The 23,575-nt window shown below is 43.2% G+C and overlaps 1 protein-coding gene across 3 annotated transcripts in view; it reads left to right on the forward strand.

Moving 5' to 3' along the window:
• LOC138285295 (proto-oncogene tyrosine-protein kinase Yrk-like) overlaps positions 1-23,575 on the forward strand; it is a 228,797-nt gene that overhangs the window by 37,249 nt on the left and 167,973 nt on the right. The window contains exon 1 of one of the 3 annotated variants that reach the window (XM_069225028.1): positions 18,593-18,660. The exons of the other annotated variants lie outside the window; for them this stretch is intronic. The gene's annotated coding sequence lies outside the window, so the exon portion shown is untranslated. Of the gene's footprint in view, positions 1-18,592; positions 18,661-23,575 lie in introns of those variants that run through there. 3 annotated transcript variants of the gene reach the window in all.

Raw genomic sequence — 23,575 nt, forward strand, 5'->3', positions numbered from 1 at the left:
TTTCAAAATAAAATGTTCAGGAAAAAATGCAAGTAGGAAAAAAACGGTTTCGCTACTATGAAGTTTTAGGTGCTATTTCTTTGAAAAGTCATTTAGTAAAATGTTTTGTTGCATGCTACTATTTCCAAACAAGCATTAGCAATGCAATGAGTCTCGCGTTTGCTCGAGTTAGAGCTATTAGCGTTGTAAATTCCTAACCAGACTCTTCTTGCCACATAAATTGAAAATGAAAAGTAAAACAGTTGACATAAGCAAGTCAATTCAAAGCGCCACGGCCGCCATTAGCGCAAGAGTTATTGGCTACCTGCATTAATGTCTCGAAAGGATTGCGCCAGGGATGAAAGGCAAACCGAAACTGGAGGAGGGGCCATCACATACTGTAACAGGAGGAAGTGTGATGTAGTGTGATGGGCAACAAAAATGTTGCATTAGTAAAATCGCCTGGCAGGGAACTAAGCACACAAAGGAGGGACATTTCACAAAATGCACCAATAAAAATGAAGCATTTAAGACAAGCACAACAGAGAATGAATAGCAGTAGTGGGCGTTGTTAAAAGCCCACAGAGCGATTATAACAGATCCGAACGCTTGCACTCTCGACCCTAAAAATATTCGTAATGGCGAATCAGTGTAGCCATTTTCAACAAGATTATGGGAAGCATGAAAATAAACAAGCCCTAGCAAAGCCACCCAATCCAACATTTTTTTGCAAGTCTTTTGGTTTCCTAAATGCGTGTCTTGTTTTGACATAGCTTTAGTAACACTTCATTTTTGTGGGAGCTGCCAGGCCCTCAACATTGTAATAAGCACCGGAAAAAAGAAAAAAAGGTTTTGGTCTCAAAAAACACACATTGCCACCAATGGCGTAACAAAGGCCTGCACCCCCCTTCCAGGGGACCTCCTCAGCACAGCTCCTGCCCTAAATGAGTCTGGTGGGGGGGGGCTCCATGTTCTTTGAAGGGGAGCCCCTCAAGTTTTGTTACAGCACTGATTGCCACAGTAGTTCCTGACAGTGAACCAAACTACTTTGTGTGCCAATATGCTGCTTGTAAAAGAGCAGAATGCGATCACTCACAATAAAGCCAGCCGATTAATAGAGAGAGAAATAGAAGTTTAATTAAAAAAAATGTCCTTGTTAATGCCAGACCTAATTAGAGACCCAATTCTTAAAGAAAGTCACAAAAGTGCACCCATGGTATATGTCTTTGATTTAGTGGCTTTCATGAATTCACAAGAATTTACAGAAGTGGACCAGGAAATCGTACTCCTAGACAATATTTGTGAACTGTATTTTAGCACGAGAAAATATGCATGTGTAGATTTGCTCATGTGAAAATCTATTGAGTGTTTACAAGTTCACTTTCCCTCCAACCACTTTTATCCCAACCCTGGAAGAACTTCTGCATCTGCCATTGTCAGGAGTACATTTCCAACCTTTCTCATTATGCAAAAAGATTAGAGAAGAGCTGGTGAAAATCCTTAAAACGTGGAACTTAGTAGGTTTGCAGACCCAAAGGCATTCCAGCTCCGGAACTATTACTTACTGCTTCCTCCAGCCCCAATACGTAGATCTGCGGAAAAGTGGCAAAATAAGTAAATTGCTACAGTAAGGATTGAAATTGCAAGTATTCAAGCCCTATTATAGTAGTAGCCCTGGCATTATAAGAGAGGCTATTATCAGAGCTCTTACATAATGAGATGGCTGCCATAATTTGTCACTGCACTACATGGCACCAAACAGACAAGTACATTTATTTTATAGGACAAGTAGATTTAAGAAGCAACCTGTCCCATTGACAAGTACATATTTTATTAAACTTCACACCCCTGAGCCTAAGATGCCTCTAAACTGGGTGGTTGGAAACACCAAATGTTTCTCCATGGATCGGTAAGCAGTACCATACATTGGAGGCCCTGAGTAGGTACAAATTACATACATGCGCAGAAAGCAGTACCACACACAACCATCATGGCGATTGATAGAACGACAAAGAATAAGAATGGTTGCACTCAAGGTCATTTATTCCTGGTCTTAGCCTGAGTCCTGCTACTGTAGAATATGTCCATGCCTGTCAGGAGTGGTTCTACATACTCAGGTAATGTAATCAAGGCAAGCCAGTGCATTTTAGTAGTGCTTGATTTATTGTCCATTTGCATGCACTGCTACCACCCATGTAGGAACCCGACTGGGACATGCGATCACCGCACAGAAATTTTATGTATTAGGCACATACTGCCTACTCTGACCCGGGCCCTAGCCCTCAAGTAGGGTTTCCAGCTGCCTATTTTTAAACTGGTATGGCCAGTATGTTAACCCTCAGTGCCAGTTGTGAGCTTTCTCGACCTCGGCTGCCATGTGCTGAGGACCAGACCAGCTCGTCCTGCACCCAGCCCACGGGGGAACCCTAGTTCTCCACCCGTGGGCCTCTCATCCACACCCTCTGATCAGAGTTGGAGGGGAATCACATCCCTTTCCATCCCCGTCCCAGTGTCGTCTGATGACGTCAGCGCCGAATAGCGCGCTGAATTTATCAGAGGTCGCCTCCCATCCAGCGCGATTGGAAGAAAAATGCAAATGAGGTTTGCTGAGGATTCTGGGCAATAGAACCTTGTAAGAGCACCACAAGAATTTACCTTATCCTGGGTTCCCCTAGGTGTCTAGTTTTCAGAAATGCCCAGGTTTACTAGATTTCCCTAGGTGCTGGATGAACTAGAGGCCAAAATCCCCAGCTAGGCACTTTGCAAAAAACAGGTCAGTTTTCTTTGGGAAAATGTGATGTGTCCATGTTGTGTTTTGGGCATTTCCTGCCACGGGCACTAGGCCTACCCACACAAATGAGGTACCATTTTTATCAGGAGACTTGGGGGAATGCTGGGTAAAAGGAAATTTGTGGCTCCTCTCAGATTCCAGAACTTTCTATCACTGAGATGTGAGAGGAAAAGAGGGTGTTTTTTGCCAAATTTTAATTTTGAGATCTGCAAAGGATTCTTGGTAACAGAAACAGGTGAGAGTGCCACAAGTTACCACATCCTGGGTTCCCCTAGGTGTCTAGTTTTCAAAAATGCACAGATTTGTTAGGTTTTCCTAGGAGCCGACTGAGCTAGAGACCAAAATCCACAGCTAGGGACTTTCCAAAAAACACAGCAGTTGTCAAGGTAAAAATGTGATGTGTCCATGTTGCGTTTTGGGGCATTTCCTGTCGCGGGCACTTGGCCTACCCACACAAGTGAGTTATCCTTTTTATCGGGAGACTTGGGAGACTGCCGGGTGGAAAGAAATTTGTGGCTCCTCTCAGATTCCAGAACTTTCTGTCATGGCAATGTGAGGGAAAAGTGTTTTTTGCCAAATTTTGAGGTTTGCAAAGGATTATGGGTAACGGAACCTGGTGAGGGCCCCAAAAGTCACCACATCCTGGATTCCCCTGGGTGTCTAGTTTTGAAAAGTGCACAGGTTTGGTAGGTTCCCCTTGGTGCCGGCTGAGTCAGAGGCCAAAATCCACAGCAAGGCACTTTCCAAAAAACACGTCAGATTTCAATGTAAAAATGTGATGTGTCCATGTTGCATTTCCTGTCGCGGGCATTAGGCCTACCCACACAAGTGAGGTATCATTTTTATTGGGAGACTTGGGGGAACACAGAATAGCAGAACAAGTGGTTTTGCCCCTTGTCTTTCTCTACATCAGTGGTTCCCAACCTTTTGACTTCCGTTGACCCCCACTATATCAAAACTGAAACCCAGGAGTCCCTACTGAATCATATTTGGATTCCGGGGACCCCCCCACTGAGTCATTACTGAAAGCTGAGGGCCTAACATGTTAATGTTCTATAATTTTCTAAGCAGTCACGGACCCCTGAGGAGGCTTTGCGGACCCCCAGTGGTCCCCGGACCACAGGTTGGGAACCACTGCTCTACATTGTTTCCTTCCAAATTAAGACAGTGAGGAAAAAAGATGTCTATTTGAGAAATGCCCTGTAATTCACATGCTAGTATGGGGACCCCAGAATTCAGAGATGTGCAAATAACCATTACTTCTCAACACCATATCTTTTGGAAATACAAAGGTTTCCTTGATACCTATGTTTCCCTCTTTATATTTCACCAAATGAATTGCTGTATACCTGGTATACAATGAAAACCCATAGCAAGGTGCTGCTCCTTTATTGGCTCTGGGTACCTAGGGTTCTTGATGAACCTATATATTCCCGCAACCAGAAGAGTCCAGCAGATGTAACGGTATATCGCTTTTGAAAATCTGACATCGCAGAAAAAAGTTACATGTGGAGAAAAATGGCTGTTTTGTTCAACTCAATTTAAATATTTTTTTATTTCAGCTGTTAATTTTCTGTAGGAACACCTTGTAGGACCTACACAAATGACTTTAGAATTTTGTCTACTTTTTACAAATGTTTAGCTGTCTGGGATCCAGCATTGGTTTCATACTCGTTTCTGTCACTAACTGGAAGGAGGCTAAAAGCACAAAAAATAGTACAAATGGGGGATGTACCAGTAAAATGCCAAAATTGTGTTTTGTGAATAATGTGGTTTCCTGATTCAAGTCTGCCTGTTCCTGACAGCTGGGAAGATAGTGCTTTTAGCACCACAAACCCTTTCTTGATGCAATTATCAGGGGAAAAAACACAACCTTTCTTCTGCAGCCCTTTTTTCCCCCTTTTTTTAAAGAACAAAATTGTCTTTGTATTTTGGCTCATTTATTGGCCTCCTCCAGGGGAACCCACAAACTCTGGGTATCTCTAGAATCCCTAGGATGTTGAAAAAAAGGATGCAAATTTAACATGGGTAGCTTATATTGACAAAAAGTTATGAGGGCCTAAGCGTGAACTGCCCCAAATAGCCAAAAAGGTCTGGCACCTGAGGGGGCAAAAGGCCTGGCAGTGAAGGGGTTAATGTCCAGATTGGTACAAATATTGAAAAATCATCTGAAGCTGGATTTTTTCCCCTTATCAGTCCCTACTTAAAAAAAAGTACAAAAAAAATGAAAAAAGCCTGCCTGCGCTCGTATGTTCCCAGATAGTGGCAGGTGCCAGGATCTGTAGCCAATATTTTATCTGCCGTCTTCAGTACTCGCTAATGCCCTCTTTTCATATTGTCTGGATATGACTGCTGACTGCCAAGTTGAATAACTGGCCGCCTGCATGTAAATTTAGTATGTGCCTAACTGGACTCTGCAACTTTAAGTAATCCCACGAGGCAAACTGAAGACATGTTTCAGCTGTTTAGTCTTAGTTGCAGTTCACTTGTTAGACACAAACTTAACATTTTTTATTTCAATCTTGATATTAATCTTGATGGATTTTTCATTACTGAAACTTGGCTTCATGAGAACTCGGCCCCAGACCCTTTCATTGGTCTCCCTAGTGGGTTTCACACTGTCAGGCACACCTGTGGAAAGTCTAGGGGAGAAATTGACATAATTTTCAAAGCTGAATCCTCATGTGTGATGGAAAATCTTGAGATACCAGATTGTGAAATTATTCATTTTTGATTGTTTTCTCTAAGAATTTTTCATTTTCTCACACTCTTATCTTTATCATCTGCCGGGAGCGGCAGGCAAATTCCTTTCAATCTCTCCCAAAGCCATGACACGAACATTCCCTAATTTTAACATCCTTGGGGATCTGCATCTTGCTGATGAAAAGTATGACCGTTACCAAAACTTCAACAAAGACCTTCAATCTCTTCAGCTGAATCAGCCTCTCATTGTGCTGGCCATGCTCTTAAACTCTCAGCACTGGTGATGGCTATCCTTCTGTCCCTCTTTCTATACAAGACATTCATTTTCTTCCCCTTGATATGAGTTTACAACGCCAATCTAGACACTGGCTTGAGAAAAAGGTTTTTTACAATTCCCTATGTTCATTAAAAACCCTCACTGTATCCTGATATTGTGGAGTCATTTACGATAGTACATCATTGGTTGACCTTTGCATTAGATAAATTAATTCCAATTAACTCAAGCTTAAACCCAAACATTCTGCGCCATGGTTTAACATTGTTTTAATGGCCCAAAAAGAGATGTAAAACTCTTGAACAAGCTTGACGCACGAATAATGACTTGACTGACAAAATTACTTATTCTACTGCCATTGAAAAATATCACAAAACTGTCAGGAAAGTGAGCATCTCATATAATGCTAAGAGAATTAAATGGACCCAAAATTCGACTGAGAAAATCCTTTTCCATCCTCTGATCCCTACTTCAAGCCCCTGACTATCAATCTGTCAGAGGATCAATGCAATAAATTGGCACATTACTTTTCCAAGACATTCATGCTACTTTTCTGGCAGTTGTCCAGGATTCTGTTGCTTCATCCTTAAGAGGGCAATGAATGACTTAGGGTTCAACTCTAACAGCTATCAATCCAATCACATTGGATACTTTTTAAAACTTGGTTAATAATATCAAATCTGGTTCTCCCCAGGACTTTGCTCCCTCGCATATCCTTAAAATGGAAAGCCAAACTCTATTCCACTCTAATCAGACTTCTCAGTCTCTTCATTACTACTTATAAGGTCCCTCAGTCTTGGACGCATGCAATGGTATCTACATTGCTAAAAAAAAAAAATCATCCTCTGGATTCCCTGAAACCAGATAACTATTGACTGATTTTCATTCATCCAGTCTTGGCAAGTTGCTGGATATATCGTCCACCTTTTGTCCCAGTATCTGGAGTCTCGTAATTTTCTTCATCCCTCCCAGTCTGTATTCTGACCTTTATATAGGATGGAATCAGATCTACTGGGAGTAACAGAAGTGCTTCTCTGAATGTTAGATCAAAGTGGTTTTGAGGCACTCATCTTATTAGATCTGAGTGCCACATTTGACACTGCATATCATAAGGTTCGTCTCAGTAAACTGAGGGATTGTTGAATATGTGATGAGGCTTTGGATTGGTTTACATCTTTTCTAGAAGATCAGTCTTTTCGGATGGTCGGTCTCTGATTCTTGTTCATCATTTGACTGCCATGTGACATTTAGAGTCCCCCAGGAGTCATCCTTAAGTCTGACACTCTTTAACATATATGACTGCCTATTGGTGGACATTATGGAAGCAGCTGAGTTCTCATTAATTACTTATGCAGATGACACTCATCTTATCTCTTACACCCACATAGAGAGAGTGAGCCTGCTCAATTCAAGAATTGTTTGCAGTTTCTGAGTGGATGGGGCTTAACTGTTTAAAGCTCAATGCAAGCAAAACAGAAGTTTTGGTTGTAGGGTACCAGCCCAACATATGGGGCTCTCAATGATGGTCAGAAACTCTGTGGTCATTCCCACTCCTACACTGGCATCAAAAGATCATGGTATCTGGTTAGACAGTCACCTAACCTTTGAACATCATATTAACATGGTCACACTCTCCTGTTTTGTCTTCCTCCGACACCTAAGAAAAATCATTAGGACTTTCTTGACCTTGTCAAAAATATTATTATTCAGGCTGTCATAATATCTTGCCTAGACTATGGTAACTTTCTTTATCCAGGTGTGACCATGGCCTCAATCGAGAGAGTCCAGCTTATACAAAATGCAGCAGCATGACTTCTGAGACATGTCCCTTGGTATGAGCTGGTCACTGGGTAACTCTATCAGTTGAATTGGCTTTCAATTGAAAAGAGAATACAATTCAAATATTTTTGCTTTGTCTAACGAGCGCTCAGTAATGTGGAACCTGGGTATGTCAGACAATTCAATCCTATTTTCCCCCATGCCCTCAAGGGATTTCAGATAACCTAATTTCAGGATAGCTGTGATTTCTTGAATTAAAGAGCCCCACAGGGTTGGTGGTCCTTCAGTTATTTAGCTTATAAACTCTGGAACAATCTTCCCCTTCAATTGTGTTCCAGTCCATTTGAACTTACTTTGCGCAAACTGTTAAAGACTTGAGTATTTTGAACAATCAATCTGCAAGATTTTTGGCAGCAGCCTTATGTTCCCAAGAACTGAGAAGCCTCAGTCTTGTGCAGCTATGCACAGTACAAACCCAACTAGCATTTACATTAACACTGTAAAATATATTCTAGAGCTGCCTTCATGTCTCCTGACTGATATTAAAGTAAACAGAAGCACAAGTTAAAAATGAACTCCAAAATTTTAATATAAAATTATATTTATAAATCATGGCAGGGCCTTTGCATAGACTTAAAAACGAAACACATGAATGGCATTTTTCTATGGGAAAGGTGGTAACCGAACACTGCAGACAACACCTGTGTATTGTTTTCAAAAATACATATAATTTATTCAGCAGGCAGCGCTGTGCATACTATACTGGTGCAACAGTCAACAGAGGCATAACACAGCAAGGATGCACCTTATGCATACACTTAACCATGTCTCATGCTTACAAACACACATACACACACTGTCCACAGCATGCATCAGTGGTGCTGGAACAATTTCCATAGTGGAGGTGCTGCCATTCATGTTACATCACTGATCTCATAGGGATTGTGAAAACTCCAGGTGTCACACAAAGAACAAGCGTAGCTAAGGTATTAGACAAGAGTGGTAAGGGTGTAGTATGTAGCTGGTGGTGGATGTTGGAGCACACTGTTGCCAATATATTAAAGGACGGAGTGATAGTGCACTGTCATTTACAGACAGGACATTGTAATGGGCACTAATTTTTCACATACAGATTTTTGATAAGGCTATAAAGCATGCACACAATAATGTGTGAAAATCAGGTCCAGAGAACATTTGTCATTTGTGCATCACCAAGTAAACTGTCATGATGTGTTTTGATCCTAATAAAAACTGTTTCTAACACACTTGAGAGTTACAGTAAAAAGTGCTTCATTTGTGCTTTCCTACAGCTGACATATTTTGAAATATTTGTCCTTTTCATCTATAGGTATTTATTTTTTTGTGTGTTATACAAAAATGACACCCTACAGCATTTCCTTTCACACTAGCAAATTTGTCTCATAGTTCACTTCCTAAAATCCTCTCACTTTGCAGTCAGAGAAAGAAAAGTAAACTCCACCCTCCATGTTAAAAGAATAAGTAACAATTTTGGAGATGCTGCAGCACTCTTGCCAGGAGACTGCTGAACACAAAACTATAATGGGGGAGTCCTTTTGGATAAGAGCTTGCATGCTCTTTAAATCTATGAACCACATTTATCAGCTCTCCCGTCTCCTACCCCTAGTAGCACGTCAGCACACCACAGCCAGTTCCATGAAGCTGGGATGGAATTAGAGGTAGATCCTGTTCCTCTATTCCCACTTCTGACAGGGAAAAGCTTTGAAGCTCCATTTTCTGATATGTTGCACTGCCTGAAGTTGGTGCAGCAGGTCAGATATGTATTGTGGCTGTGAGGCTGGGCTGTATCAATCACCACCTGAGACATACAAAATACAGCCAGTGGAGCACTCGCCTGCTGCTAATGTGACATTACAGTTTTTACATACAAACAAAGATACATGAGATCACCTGTTTTAATGTAAAAGCGGAAAGATGTCAAGTAATCAGTGGCGGAGCGGGGTAGTGGATAGACGCCCTGGTGCACTATATGGATGAGCCACCAGCACCCTCCTGCTCTGAAAGCAGCCCCCTAGACTGCAGCCAATTGGAAAAAGTAGCACAATGGTCAGTCTGGCCCTCAGGTACAGTCAAGGAGAAGACTAGAGTGCAACAGGTGGACTGTCTCTCTGGGACTCGGCTACTGATGCACGATGAAGTAAGAACCCCAGGAAAGGAGTCAGACCAATGTTCTTTTATTTACAATATAATATGCACAAAGGAGGCAGATCTGAGACAAATAGTGGGGCAAGGGGGCGATCCTGGGTGTCGGGAGACCTTAGGACCTGTAGTCCAGAGGGGAAGAAGGAGGCCAGAGGGTGGGTGGACAACTATGAGAGTTTGAAGAAGGTGGTCAGGTTGGTATGAGTGCATGTGGGTAGTGAATGAGGTGTTGACAGACATGGTATGGACAGGAGTGCCCGGATGTGGGCAGGGCTCATGCTGGTCAGATGGGCAGCAATGGGTCATATAGTGGTGTGCGTGAGAGCAGGTGGCTTTTGACTGAGGTGGGAGCAGGTGAATAGTGATAGAGTGGGGAAGGTGAGAAGTTGCTCAGAGAGGGGCAGAGGAGGCTGATGGGTAGTGAATGGGGTGGGGCAGATGAGTGGGTGAGTAAAGAGGGAAGAGAAGCAATGGCCATACTGGGGACAAGTGAAGTTAGGGGCACAGCAGGATGTTTGGGTTGTGAACGAGATGGGAAGACACGTTGGTGAGCGCTTAGTGAAACGGGTTGAAATATTTGGCATTTTAGGAGTCCCAATAGCCTCCACATCGACTACCCATCACCGGAGGATGCAGTTAAGTTTTTTTCTTCTCAGAAATGATGTGGTATTCAACAAAAACAGGAACTCGGCATGGGGCATCAAGGGTTGACACTTCTGTATATCATCACAATTCCTGTCACTGTACCAGTCCTGGTATCCCTGGAACCCTCCCCATCCCTGTCATGCTCTGTATAACCTTGTCACCATCCGAGGACCTGCGAGTCTCTTGTCCCTGGCACCCTCCCTCTCAACTCCTAGACCCTTTCACACTCCCAGTCCCTATCACACTGTCTCTCCCCGCTACCCTCCTTGGAACACTCTCAGTCCCTGCCATTCTCCCAATACCTGTCACCATCCACATCCTTCCCCACCTTTTTAAGGTCTATCATCCTTCTGTCCCTTTCACTCTCCATAGCACTCTGATCTTTTCCAACACTGTCACCATTCCCATCGCTGACACCCTCCTTAAGGCTGTTAGCATTAACCCCTCTGACCCTCTCAACCCATGGCATCCTCATCTCGCCGTCATCCTTCCCAACCCCGGTATCCTCCCAGGCCCTGTCACCTTAGCAATCCCTGTCACCAGCCTACTCCCTGCCCCACTCACAAACCCTGTCACAATCCCCCCGGTGCCACCTTCCCATCCCTGTCACACTCCTAGCCCCTGCCTCCCTCTCTAGCCCTGGTACGCCCTCCGGCCCTACAGCCATCTCCATCCCTGTTACTCTTCTCTTGCCTGTCACACTGCCAGTCCCTGTCACACTCTACTTCCTATCAGCTTTCCCAAGTTATGCAGATTTGGAGAGCGCAGTATCACCCAGGAAGGTATCCCAGGAGGGTATCCTGGAGTATTCCCTCACTGGCACCTTCCCAGTTCCTTTAACACTCCACTCCATGACCATCCCAACCCTGTTACAAGCCACAGCCTCTATCACACTTCCTGCCCCATCACCCTCCCCTTCCCTGTCACGGTGACAGTCTGCCCCATCTCTGTCACTCCCAATACCTGACACCCTCCCTACATCTTTCATACACTTTGTATCCTGTGTGTTTTTGAACCGGGATAACTCTAAGTTGGACCGTGAGAGAGACGTTTTTGGAACACCAATAAGGCCGGGTCTAATAGATTTTGCAATACTATGTTTTACCTGGGAATGCGGACGAAGCAGAAGCATACTCCATAGGCAGTGCTTAATTTGTGCTTGTTGTTTCCGGTGCGGAGCACCGGCACTTATTTTTGAGGGCCGGGGCTTATTTTTCTGCCTCAAGCATTTACTACGAGCAAAAGACACATTTGGGAAAGACAGAGGAAGAGAAAACGATAAAGCGTCACAAAGTGAGAAAGCAAGAAGCTGCAGGAGTGAGCTGAAGGGGCAGGAGTGGTTGTAAATGGATTAAAGAGGCCGGAGATGGCTTCATGATTACGCTGCCTCAGTATTCTGTGCTTGCACATTTATTTGCAGCAGCGCCGTGTTTCAGAGGAGAGCTTGAAAAACGGGGCTTTAATTTACAAAATAAGCACTGTCTATATGCAATGTGAAAGGAATCTAGAACAACTACTTCTTGGGTGGTAATAGTTGGCCAAGCACAGAAGAAAAGTCACAGTGGCAGAAAGGTGGATCCCGCGGCGCTCTAAAGACCCAGAGTGAGCGACTGCTTCCGGTACGCTGTGGGGCTCTAATTCAGAAGGGCGAGAAAAACTGCAACCAAATCACGAGCAAAAGCAGAGAAAGAAGAACCTGGTCCGGAAGTGCAGCATCATGCCTGATGTGGTAATCACTTATGGAATTCCAGTGCAACGGGCCACTTGCTCAAGAGTACCGCAGGCTCATGTTGAAACCGGAAGTGATTAGGACAGAATTTGTGTAATATTCGGATGGGCTTGGTTTGTTAGAATGGTTTTCTTTAACTGAGCCTCCAGGTCTTGCTTGGCGACAGCATTTGTAGAAATTATTTGAATACAAGATCTTCACTCTGAATGTCAGAAGTGGATTCCGTACAACTTTGTGATCTGAGACAAAAAGGAAGGATCGGAAATAAATATGTGAATTTTTCAAGGCAGCCAATGTGGATTTAAAATGCAGTTGTTGGCAGCAGTATGGAGAAATGCAATAAACTAGAGCGCAGAGACTGCCAGCGTCCATTTTAGTTCATTAGAATAAAAGAACACACACTGGGTCATGTGCTGGTGACGTGGGAGACATTATCGGCTTCTGGTACTGTTTCTGCGAAAATGACCCCAGTTCATTGCATAACACATAATGCTCTGCTGTCAGTTTGATCCGTGAGGACTTTGTTTTTACCCTTGGTTTAAGGATCAAGTCGGCACTCTAGGACCCATCTATGAAGCTGCTAAGAAATGTGATACATCTGGCAATATGTAAGGTTTCCAGATGACTCCATGCCCCCAGGGAGATGGTGTTCAAGTCCTAGGTTTTTGTTTAACAGCCAACTGATGCAGAAGTATACTCCTGGTTCTATTCAATCTAATTGGCCTAACACACCTCAATCAGAGGTCGAGGTGGGTAGGAACTATTGAAAGCATCGTTCCCAATCTTTATTGATCCATTCCGAAACTCTTTATATTGGCCTTTAGTCGCCTGTGGCTGAAGGGAGATCACACAGCGCCCTCATCCCACCTTTACCCAGGGGGCCTGATTCCTGGATGAAGTATACATTTCGTCAATAGGTTAATAAGCAGGCTGCTTGGGAGAAGCTTCATGGCTTTCAGTGAGGTCTACTTAGAAGCTTCATGGAGGTAAAAATGAGACTGCACACTGGTAAAATCCGGATAAATATTTTACACAGGGTTTTTAGGCGTGTGCTCTGGAGTGGGACTTTCAATTGTAGCTTTTATAAGAAGCTTGGACTACTTTCCAAAATGTATATGGAAGTTTGTGTTTGCGCTTTGTCAATGCAAGCCCATTTGGAAAGCATTTTCAGACGCTACTAGAGGCTGTTCAGTACTATAAAGTACTATTTACAAGGAGGTTTGAGTCCTGCTCCATAACAATAAACAATGCCCACCTCTTCCACAAAGGACCGTTAGAAAACTACGGTTTTGACAGTCTTAATACATATACAATATTATTCTGCAACCCTCTCCAGTAGAAATAATTTTAGTTTAATCTAAGTAATCTGTGCTTCCTTGGTTCTAGTTGTTCCTAGCATTGGTTTATAGGATGACAGCTCATAAGTTATCCAGAGCAATTAAACTATGTTCATTAACGTTCCACCTGTCACCAAGCTGTCCACCCTCAGCCCTTCTGACTCCACCACAGGTTGTGCAGGTGCAAAAGCAAGGAAAATGGCACCATTTAGCCGCTTCTATTACCATGCTACAGCCATAGTACATCCTGTCTGAGGGCCTCATTATGAGACTGATGGGCTGACTGTCGGCCCGCCTGCCCTGTGGGGAGGAGATCGCAGCTGAGCTGGTGGTGTCCCCCCTCCCCCACCTCCCACGACCCAATTACGATGTTTTTTAACGCCTGGGTGTGAGCAGGTGTTAAGTGACCTGTGGGCTCACTTCCATGGTCTCTGACCATGGAAGGAGTCCAGAGGTGCCCTTCCCCGCCCCCAGGGACACCCCCTGCCACCCTCGCCCACCCCTGGAGGACACCCATGAATGGGGGGACCCATCCCAGGTAAGTACAGGTAAGTTGAGGTAAGTATTTTTTTAATTTTTTTAAAGTGGCATAGGAGGGCTTAATTTGGCCCCCTACATTCCACTGTGCCCAATGACCATTGGGCAAGGGGGCATGACTCCTGTCTTTGCTAAGACAGGAGTCATTTCAATGGACGTTATCTGTAAAAAAATGGCGCAAGTCCGGTTTGAGGCATGATTTTTGCCTCAAACCTGACTTGCACCATTTTTTGATGCACAGCCCCCATTTCCCCCTACGCCGGCACTCCCTGGTTTGAGTCATTTTTTTTTTTACTCTGACTAGTCCACAGCGCCAGGTAACGTCATTCCTTAAATAAGGCGCCCGCATGGTGCGTAGGAATGGCGTTAGCCGGCACTGGTTTGCGTCAAAAAGTATAAATATGGGCCATAGTCTGTTAAACTAGATGAAAGGCGACTTTTTTGGCAGTCCATTTTTTTTTGTTGTCTTATATAACGCCAACTGGACCCGAAGGTATTGGAGTGTTTTACAAGAGCTGACACCCAGACTTGAACCTGGTTCCCCAGTGCCAAAGTGGGCAGCTCTGGCTGTTACACTATTTCCCTTACCGTTCTCACGTATTGTCTGAAAGTCGTGAACATACTGCTAAAATAAAGAAAGCTGCCATAGAGCTTTGGCTGATCGTTCCCAGGGTGTGACCCTCAGCTTCACACTACGAGCACAGCCTTACCAGTGAGCTTTACAGCGCCGTCATGACTGTCATGACGTGACATGGCCATCGCCTCTGTCGTTACTGGTCACGCATCTGTAAAGTGACGTCACTGACCTACTGCTGGGGAACCTAACACATTAAATATACTTGATGGCATTTTATGAAAATTTCAACGCACATGATTCAAAAAGCATTGTAAATACAAAAAGGCTTTCTGTTTAACATGCAGGAAAACAGCAGTTTTTGTTGCTTTTTAGGGGGTCACAAAATGTCTGAAGCAACAAGTCCGCCGACTTCCGTACCCCTCTCCTGGAAATCTAGGTACATGAATTGTGCGTACCGCTGCTGCTCGGCACCTTTTGCAGCTGGGTTCTGAATGTCCACAGTGTGTCCTGCTAAAACATAAGGGAGAAGAAACAGGGAGGAGGACAACATTTTAAAACATGAAGTCTGCATCCCACTGGTAATCAGCATTTTTTGCACCCATGTCACTGTGGAAACTGATAACAGTCTTGGTTTTCCACATGAGCATGAAACGCATCGTGGGTGTAGTACTGTTGGTTTCCTTTCACTTCATTAATTAGGCTAATACAACTGATAATCCTGAATAGTAAGAAACAAAGTCCGTGATGACACGGGGTATGAGGGCTGCCAATTGTCTTTGATTGTTACAGGCCTGCCCTGTATAAATGTTGTGCCAGATTCATACTAAACAATAAATACATGAAACTGCATGAGTTTTAAATTAGAAGCGCTCAGCACCAGAATCGAACACGGTCACACTCACCTGGAAGTACTGAAAGTAATTATCCATGCAAGTACTGGTCTTGCTTTACACTGTTGAATTGTTTCAGTGATGTTATGGATAATTGTTGCTCTACAGAACGAGGGTGACTAAGCAGAACACAAAAAAGAAAAGATTGTTTGAAAAATAGTTATATTTTGTGACAAGCCCAAAAGTTGGCAGGCAGGAGCTGAGTGGTGGGGGAGTTTAGAAGCAGATACAATGGCTTTGGTTGGGGAACTTATGTACTTTGCAACTTCGGGTTTACTAAAGATGCAAGAAATTTAAATGGCACTGAAACGTGGCGGGAGGGATACTTTCTGATTTCAAATGCTGAAGCAGCGTGCACACAAACTCAGACCACTAGCTAAAGTATTTTCTGTTTGAGGTCATTGCACAGCTTTTTTAGCTTGTGGGACGCTGTAGCGTATTACTGTGTGCCTCAGTACACATCACGTTCACAGTCCCTGCCGCTTGGCCTGGTCCCCTGAAGAGTCCGCTAGTTCTTTCAGCAGTGGGTACTTGGATTTGCATGAAGCATGCTAATACCAATATTAGAATTATTAAGACCTTTTTTCTGTCCCAGGTGCATTTAATTATATGGGTGCAGGGCACTTTTATAAAGTTAGAGTAGCCAAAACTGTCATACTTACTGCTCAGGAGAGAGGAGGAATGTGTATGGAAAACATGTTTGCTTTGATTTGCAAGAAAGAGCGGTTATGCAGGCAGTGTTGACTGTGTTATAGCACAACAAGTACCCAAATCGCAGCGTGAGCAGCAGAGGGGCACTTATTTAAGATAATTCATCTGTACTTGGCCCCGGCTTCACAAACTGAAAAGGAAGTGACACATGCCAAACCACTGCCCAATGAAAAGGCAGCAAACAGGAGTGACAATGATGACAATGAATGGCAAGCTGCAGGCTGGTTCCAAGCCCATTATTGTACACAAGAGCCTCACAAGCTAGAGTGCATGTCCTAGCGCATTCTCTCACAGGCTCGACCTAAAAAGGGGCCCATATTAGCTAATCAGATAACTGAACAAGCATTTCCATTACCTTGAGTTAGAGCTTTTGGCATTGTAAATTCATAACTGGACTTTTCTTGCCACATAAATTGGTCAATCCTGCCTCATAATTTTGTCTTTTCCTGCCATATAATTCCAGTAGCCCTGCATTTAACTAAAGCACTTCCATTAACCTCCTTCCTCTATCTGCAGCAAAAAATGAAAATGATGCCATTTAGCATCCTTATTTAAATCTGCCATTCAAATTCCAATAGAATAATACTTTCACCACCCCACCATGAGAGCTGTTTTCTGGCTAACCCAATTCCCCCCAAAAAGACACAAGACAGTCATGGAGGAGTAATGAGAGAAGTAAACTAGAAGGGTCACCCAAACATATCAAGAGTGTTCAAACAGTCATAGTGTAATAATGATGTTAAGATTATTAAAACGTATACAATTATCAAATAAACCGTTATCAGAAATACACTTTTGGCATTAGAGCAATGCTTAAAACAACCCCTAGAGAGCACCATAACAAAAATATCATTTGTAAGAAACATGCTCATGTAACCAAGAGGGTATAACCCCATGAAAAAATACAGGAGAAAGTAATGCACTGTAACCATATACTTAGCCCTTAGAGGGCCTTTTTAGGGCTAGCAGGACTACTGCAATGATATTACAAGCAAGGCATGTAAAACAAAACAACTCTCAGCTGTAAACAAAAGCTGTAGCCATGAGAAGGCTTAAAAGACAGTGAATGGTGGGAGGGGTTATTATTTTGTGGTCCCCACTAACCTAGTGTGGGGACCCAGAGATGATGTAGACAGAAAAAGCGTTTTGAAGGTGGTCCCATTGTCCTAGGACCATCACAGGCTGAGTTATGAGCAAAAATGTTCTGAAAAAGAATGATTCCAAAGCATTATGAGATGAGTTTCCTGAGTACAGTGAATATTGTAGTGTCAGCTCTCCTGCTGTGACGGGAGAGCCGCTTTCGCTTTGAGGGTTTCTGTTTTAGGAACACACCATTTTCAAGTGTTTAAAGGGGAGAGCCACAAGAAATGGCTCTGTTTAGGTAACTGTGAACAATATGAATCAGGGCTCTAATACGAGTTCACGCCGTTGTGCCTGTTCGCGCCTCTTTGTGACCTGAGTGCCATGGCTGCCATGCAGCTTGAAGGGGAGAGACAAACTCATGCTGAAGTATATCTGCAATCGTGAAATAATCCATGTAAGAGGGGCAGTCAGCAAGGTGTGACAAAAACAGCCTCAAGGCGGGACAACCGTAAAGCAATTACCAATGACATCAATGACATGAAGTGTTTTTTGAGAGGCGGCCCATGAACAAATGAAATTGATGGGTGTGAAGTGGGCATGGCTAAAAGCCCACAATACTTATAACTGGTCAAAGCTCTTGCACGCTCAACTGAAAAAGTGGCCCACATTTGCAAATAGAGCAGTTTTGAACCTGTACAGACACGTTGTATAAGTGGTTTTCAAGGTATGAGATACTTCATGCATGTGTTGTTGCTGCAGGCAATGTTTCTGGTAATATCAGGGACATCAACAGTAAATAATGGCCTATCAGACCATATAACAGGCCCACAAACCTCCAAAAAACAGGCTCACACGTTGAGATATCAGACCAGCCCCCCAGGCACTACCTGATTGCTCTTTAAGCCAAACCGACCCTAATGTTGGGACTCTCCAGTGTGCCTCAAACACACCAAAAGTGTGGAAGCTCTGTGTCTAATGAGGCAGTGACATAACACAGGATGAAGTGGTCCCCCTACAGAATTTAATAAAAAAGGGCCCAGAGTCTCTCATATTGCACAGATATTTATTCGCCTTCGAATGAATGGGCACCCTGACGAGCTGGGGGACAAGGTCTGTGTTACGCCTTTAAACTGGGGACTCGAAGAATTCTAATATGTTCGGCCCCCGTGAGGTCCGGCTTCTTTGTCTCTTCTCTTTTTCCTATTCCAATAATCACCTAAACTGGTATTAGTTTAAAATGTATCCCCTTCTCTTAGATAAAATAACTCACCTCATCCTCTCATGTACTCTACTATTTGTCTCATACTTCAGATCTGTGTATCTTGAGGGCCAGGAATCCAATCCCAAAGAGGAAAGCTCTGTCAGATAATGCAGCTAAGGACAATATCTGTGTGTGACGTGCAGGCCACAGGAGGATAGCTCTCTCCCAGCAATGTTCTGGCAGGTATAATATTCTGTGATTTAAATTGTTAAAGTCCCCCATTTGCAGATGTTTAAATGTCCATAATGCATTATGAGTTTAAATAAAATATTTTAACTATTAGTTAATTGTGTAACTGTACTCAATGTTTTGTATGCAGCTACCTATAGGCGAAAAGCCGACAAATTTGTTGCAGGATATTTTGCTCTCTTAAGATATGCCTCTATCACCGCCCCCACACTTACTAGCCCCATGCACAGAGTATCCTGTTACACTTAACATATCAGTTCCTTTACCTTCTTTAAGTCGAGGGTGCAAGCACTCTGACGTGTTGTAATCTATCTGTGGGCTTTTAACCACGCCACCCCACGCCAATCACTATCGCTTGATCATGGGCTTAATTGCACATTTGCCGATACGTTTGACTGCGAGCAAACTTCTTTTTCCTTTTGTGTCTCTCCTTCACGCTCACGCTTATGGCGGCTGTGGCGCTTTGAATTGGCTTGCTTAAGTCAACTGTTTTACTTTTCATTTTCAATTTATGTGGCAAGAAAAGTCCAGTTAGGAATTTACAACACCAATAGCTCTAACTCGAGCAAATGCGAGACCCATTGCATTGCAAATGCTTGTTATACACTTTGACCACTGACTTCAGTATGTCTGGGTTTTCTTTTATCTTTCTTGGCCTCCGATTTTAATTGCACGCGAGTGTGTCCTTTATTGCTATTGCTAATTAGCACTTAAATTGTCCATCTGTATGGCATCATGCCATGGACGTCAATTCACTGAAATGCCAGGAAGTGGCATCACATGGCCTTTGACCTCCACTTCCACTCACACACACAAATGCACCAACACACTCTCTCAAATAAACACACTCTCTCCCACAAGCACACACAACATCTTTTTAAAAGTATTTTTTACTTATTCAGCTGCCATGGAAGGGCATGTTCCAGCTAATTGTACACCATTTTTATAACACTAATAGTGAATAATATGCTATTATTCACTATTAGGGTGATAAAAAAAAATTGACAGAAAGCAATGAGAGAAGAGCCTTAACTGACATTCACAAGTAGCAGCTGCCACTGCGTTCCTGGCACTGAAGTTGCCATCTCTGAGACCAGGGGTCGCAAAGGGAGCGCCAGGGGTCGCAACGGGCAAGCCAGGGGTCACAGCTGCAACCCCTGTAGACACCTAAATGATGCATCATGCATGAACTCAAACGTGTATCAAACTAGAGCTTCCACGTTAAAAAAAAAAAAAAAAAAATTCATGGCTATTAGAAAGCTGTTTGCTGCCACCTAGTGTCCAAAATGTCACCTGGAAAACTTCCCAGCACGGTGGTGAAAGTTGTAATTGTAATTGTATTTATATATCACATACTACCCCTGACAAGGCATTGAAGCGCTCTGAAGCAAATTGCACGCTATTCCGGGACCCATTGCTACAGGTAACTTGGTAGTAAATTATTAGTTGTTTTTTGCCTCTTCTTAATTGTAGACTAATTGCATTATGTCTGTGCTCTCGAGATCTCATGCATTAATTAATATTTTGTACAAGTAGATGAACAGAAGAAAAAAATAATAGAGGTAACATTACTCGTTAACGTGAAAGAGTGACGTGCCCATGTTAGCTAAATTGAGAAGGTAGATTGACAGACATTTGAGACAAGATAAAAGAGTCCATCTTTGAATGGCTTGGGATGAGTCAACCGATGGAGAAAGAGCGCCATTTGATCAAGAGGAATAGAAGAACTTGCAGAGGGAAGATGGAAATCAGGATTTGCGTTGTAGGATTTTTTTTTATATATAGGTAAACCCATGTACATGCATATGCCAATTATATACATTCATGCACCTACATACACAGTATTTACACATGCAGACACATACATATATATGTAATGCATAAAGAGATGCATGCAATGTTTATACACGCATGCACGTATATTTCTGTAGAGAGAGTTGTGTGTGGTCTTTCGATGGAAGTGGGCTGTGGCAGTCTGTTGGTGTTCAGGTTTTCGTGTTCGTGTGAGATTGATTGGGTCGACTTTGACTAGAGTTCCTTGTTCCGGGCTACATGGTCTGATAGTGATCTGGCATCTAGGCAGCAAGGCCAATTCTGTATCTTGTGCTTGCTGTTACTGTAGGTCGCTGTTAGTGAGCCTTATAACCATATAGGAAAGAGTCAGCTCTTAACCAGTCTTCTGAAGGTCATATGTGTCTCAGTAGCCCTTATCTTTGCTGGTAATGAGTTCCATAATTTGACTGGAGAAGGGCATGGCACTAATGTGTTTTTTCTTTCACACTGGTGTGGTGAGATGTGTTGACAGTATAGAGCATAGATTCCTGGGTTGGATGTATTTGGTGATTTTTTTCCAGATGAATATTAATGCGTTGTGGATAATACAAAGCATCTTGAAAGCTTTGGGCTATTTCAAAGACGTCAGCATACGTTTCGGTGGAACCCAATGCTTTTACTTCCACCTTCATCAGGACACAACAGAATAGCACATTGAGTGTAGAAAAATACAACACTTCAATCTTTCTTGTTGCAAGGGTTGTTGTCACCAAAACATATGCTGACATCCTTTAAATCGCCTACAGCTGTGAGCCACACAAGGAGGAAAATATTACATCTGTCTCCATGACATTGGATTTTTATCTTTCCAGCTGAGGTCCTTTTTTAATTTAAGAGAATCATTTATTTGTGTTGGATTGATTTTTTGGGATTGGGGGCGAAGTTGATTTCGCTGCAATATACCCTGTGTTTATTTTGATTTTATTTAAAAAAATATTAAATTGATGTACTTATGAATAGATTTGTAACTAATACATTGTATTATTACTTAAGTAAAGAGTTCGATTAATTAACTGATTGGGCTGGGAAGAGTGCTGTTTCTTGGGTTTAAAGTTCAGACAGTACTCTTCTGCCCATTCATTCCCAATCTGTGCCATGACCATAGTTTCCTTTAGATTCCTCACCCTCAGCGAGGCACATTCTAACGGCGTTTAGAATTTGCTCCCTGAGTGTCCTTTGTGCACCCGGTTACCTTTTCCATCTGTGCTGGCCTAGACCGTCCTCCTCAGCTGGCTTTGTTGTTGTTCATCTGCCAGCGTCGTTGGATTATCTTCCAGTCCAGCATTCGTGGGGCCAGGGACAGGTGGAGGCAGCAGGACAACATCCCCTAATGGTCTTCTGGACAGAATGTTTGCAAGCTGCACAACGTGGTGCAGTGGGATGTGAAGCTATATGTTCTCAGAAAATTGGAGATTTTCTGTTCGAGATTCATATCCTGTCCATTCCAATACATATTTTGTTCTTTTTGGTTTAATAGATCTCTCGATCTTGCCATTGGCTGGGGGCACCTTGCAGTGATCTTTCTATGAGTGGTGCCTGTTTTTGCCCAATAATGTCTGCTCCATGATATGGTGTCCTGTTGTCTGTTTTTACCGACTAGAGAACTCCATATACACATGTTTTTACTGACTGAGAAACTTCATGTGCTGCAAATATATTTCTACCTTTGGCTTGAGATTGTTTCTCTGATCTTCACTGTTGGGTATTTGGTATGGGTATCTATACGCCCTAGTAGGGGTCTCCTATCGAGAAAAATGCAAAAGTTAGCACTGAGAATGGATCAAGGCACCTTTCATGCGTCCTCTCTACCAGCTGGTATTTATTCCCAGTGACTTGGTAGCTGGTGATAAGCTCTCCCACTCGGACCACCATGTCCTGGTACCAAAGATTTTCTCTTTGATTTTCCTTGGTCTTGGCTGTGTCCTTGTCACCTTAATGAGTGAGTTTAGTCATTTAGGGACAAATGTACATAGTTTTTTTTTTTTTTGCTCTCAAATGACCGAATTCACAGAATCTGGCCATTTGAGAGCAAAAAAAAAATCATTTTCCAATGTACAAAACACTATTTTTCAATTCAGTAACCTATTACCGAATCGCAAAATGGGTTTGCGACTCGCTTTTTGGAAGGGGGTGTGCCAAGGGCGTCCCTTCGTTATAGCTACTTGCAGGGTGATGTATGATTGTTTTGCAACCGGAAGTGCGATCGTGAAACAATAGCAGTTACCACCAATTTCAAATTGGTGGTAACCCATTTGCAAACTGGAAGGGGTCCCCAAGGGACCGCTTCCCCTTTGTGAACGGGGTGCCAAAAAATTTTCAGGGCAGGCAGAGGTTCCACAGAGAACTGCCTACTGTGAAAAAAAGAAAAGGAAACTTTTCATTCTTTTTCGTAATGTATCCTTTAAGGAAAACGGGCTGCTTTTTTAAAAAAAAAATGCTTCATTTAAAAAGCAGTCACAGACATGGTGGGCTGCTGACGCAGCAGGTCACCATCCTGGTGAGTGCGTCCATTCACAAATGGGTTGCAAATTGTGACCTGCCTCATGAATGTTAATAAGGCAGGTCCCTTGAGACCCATAAGCAAATTACGAACACTGTCTGAGACACTGTTGTACATAAGGTTTTGCGAGTCGCAAATTGCAAATCGCTAAATCTCGCAATTTGCGAATCGCAAAAGCTGATGTTTATACATGTGGCCCTTAGTTTGTGAGGGACACCAGGTCTATAAGTCAGGTACCTTGGAGTAACAACCCTTCTTCGTTTGCACTGTTTGTCATTTGCATTGAACAGAAAGGAGACCCATGAGTTACTTCTTGCTGCCAGGAGAGCTGATTGAAGTCACATGTCTTCTCTGTTCACCTTTACCAGGTTTTGTAGTGATATGGCTCGGGTCATGCTGCTTTGGCAGCCATACTAATGGGTTCTTTGACATTGCCTAGTGGGTTTGATCAACAGAGTCATGGGTGTCGAGTGGGCAGGTTGTTGCACCATGTGTGGAACTTGACTTCAAACTGGTATCTTGTAGTAGTAAGATCCACTTCTCAGTCCAAGTCGGCGATTAAGGGGGTGTTCCTGC

The sequence above is a fragment of the Pleurodeles waltl genome, chromosome 3_1, assembly GCF_031143425.1.
Source record: "Pleurodeles waltl isolate 20211129_DDA chromosome 3_1, aPleWal1.hap1.20221129, whole genome shotgun sequence".
Taxonomy (NCBI): domain Eukaryota; kingdom Metazoa; phylum Chordata; class Amphibia; order Caudata; family Salamandridae; genus Pleurodeles; species Pleurodeles waltl.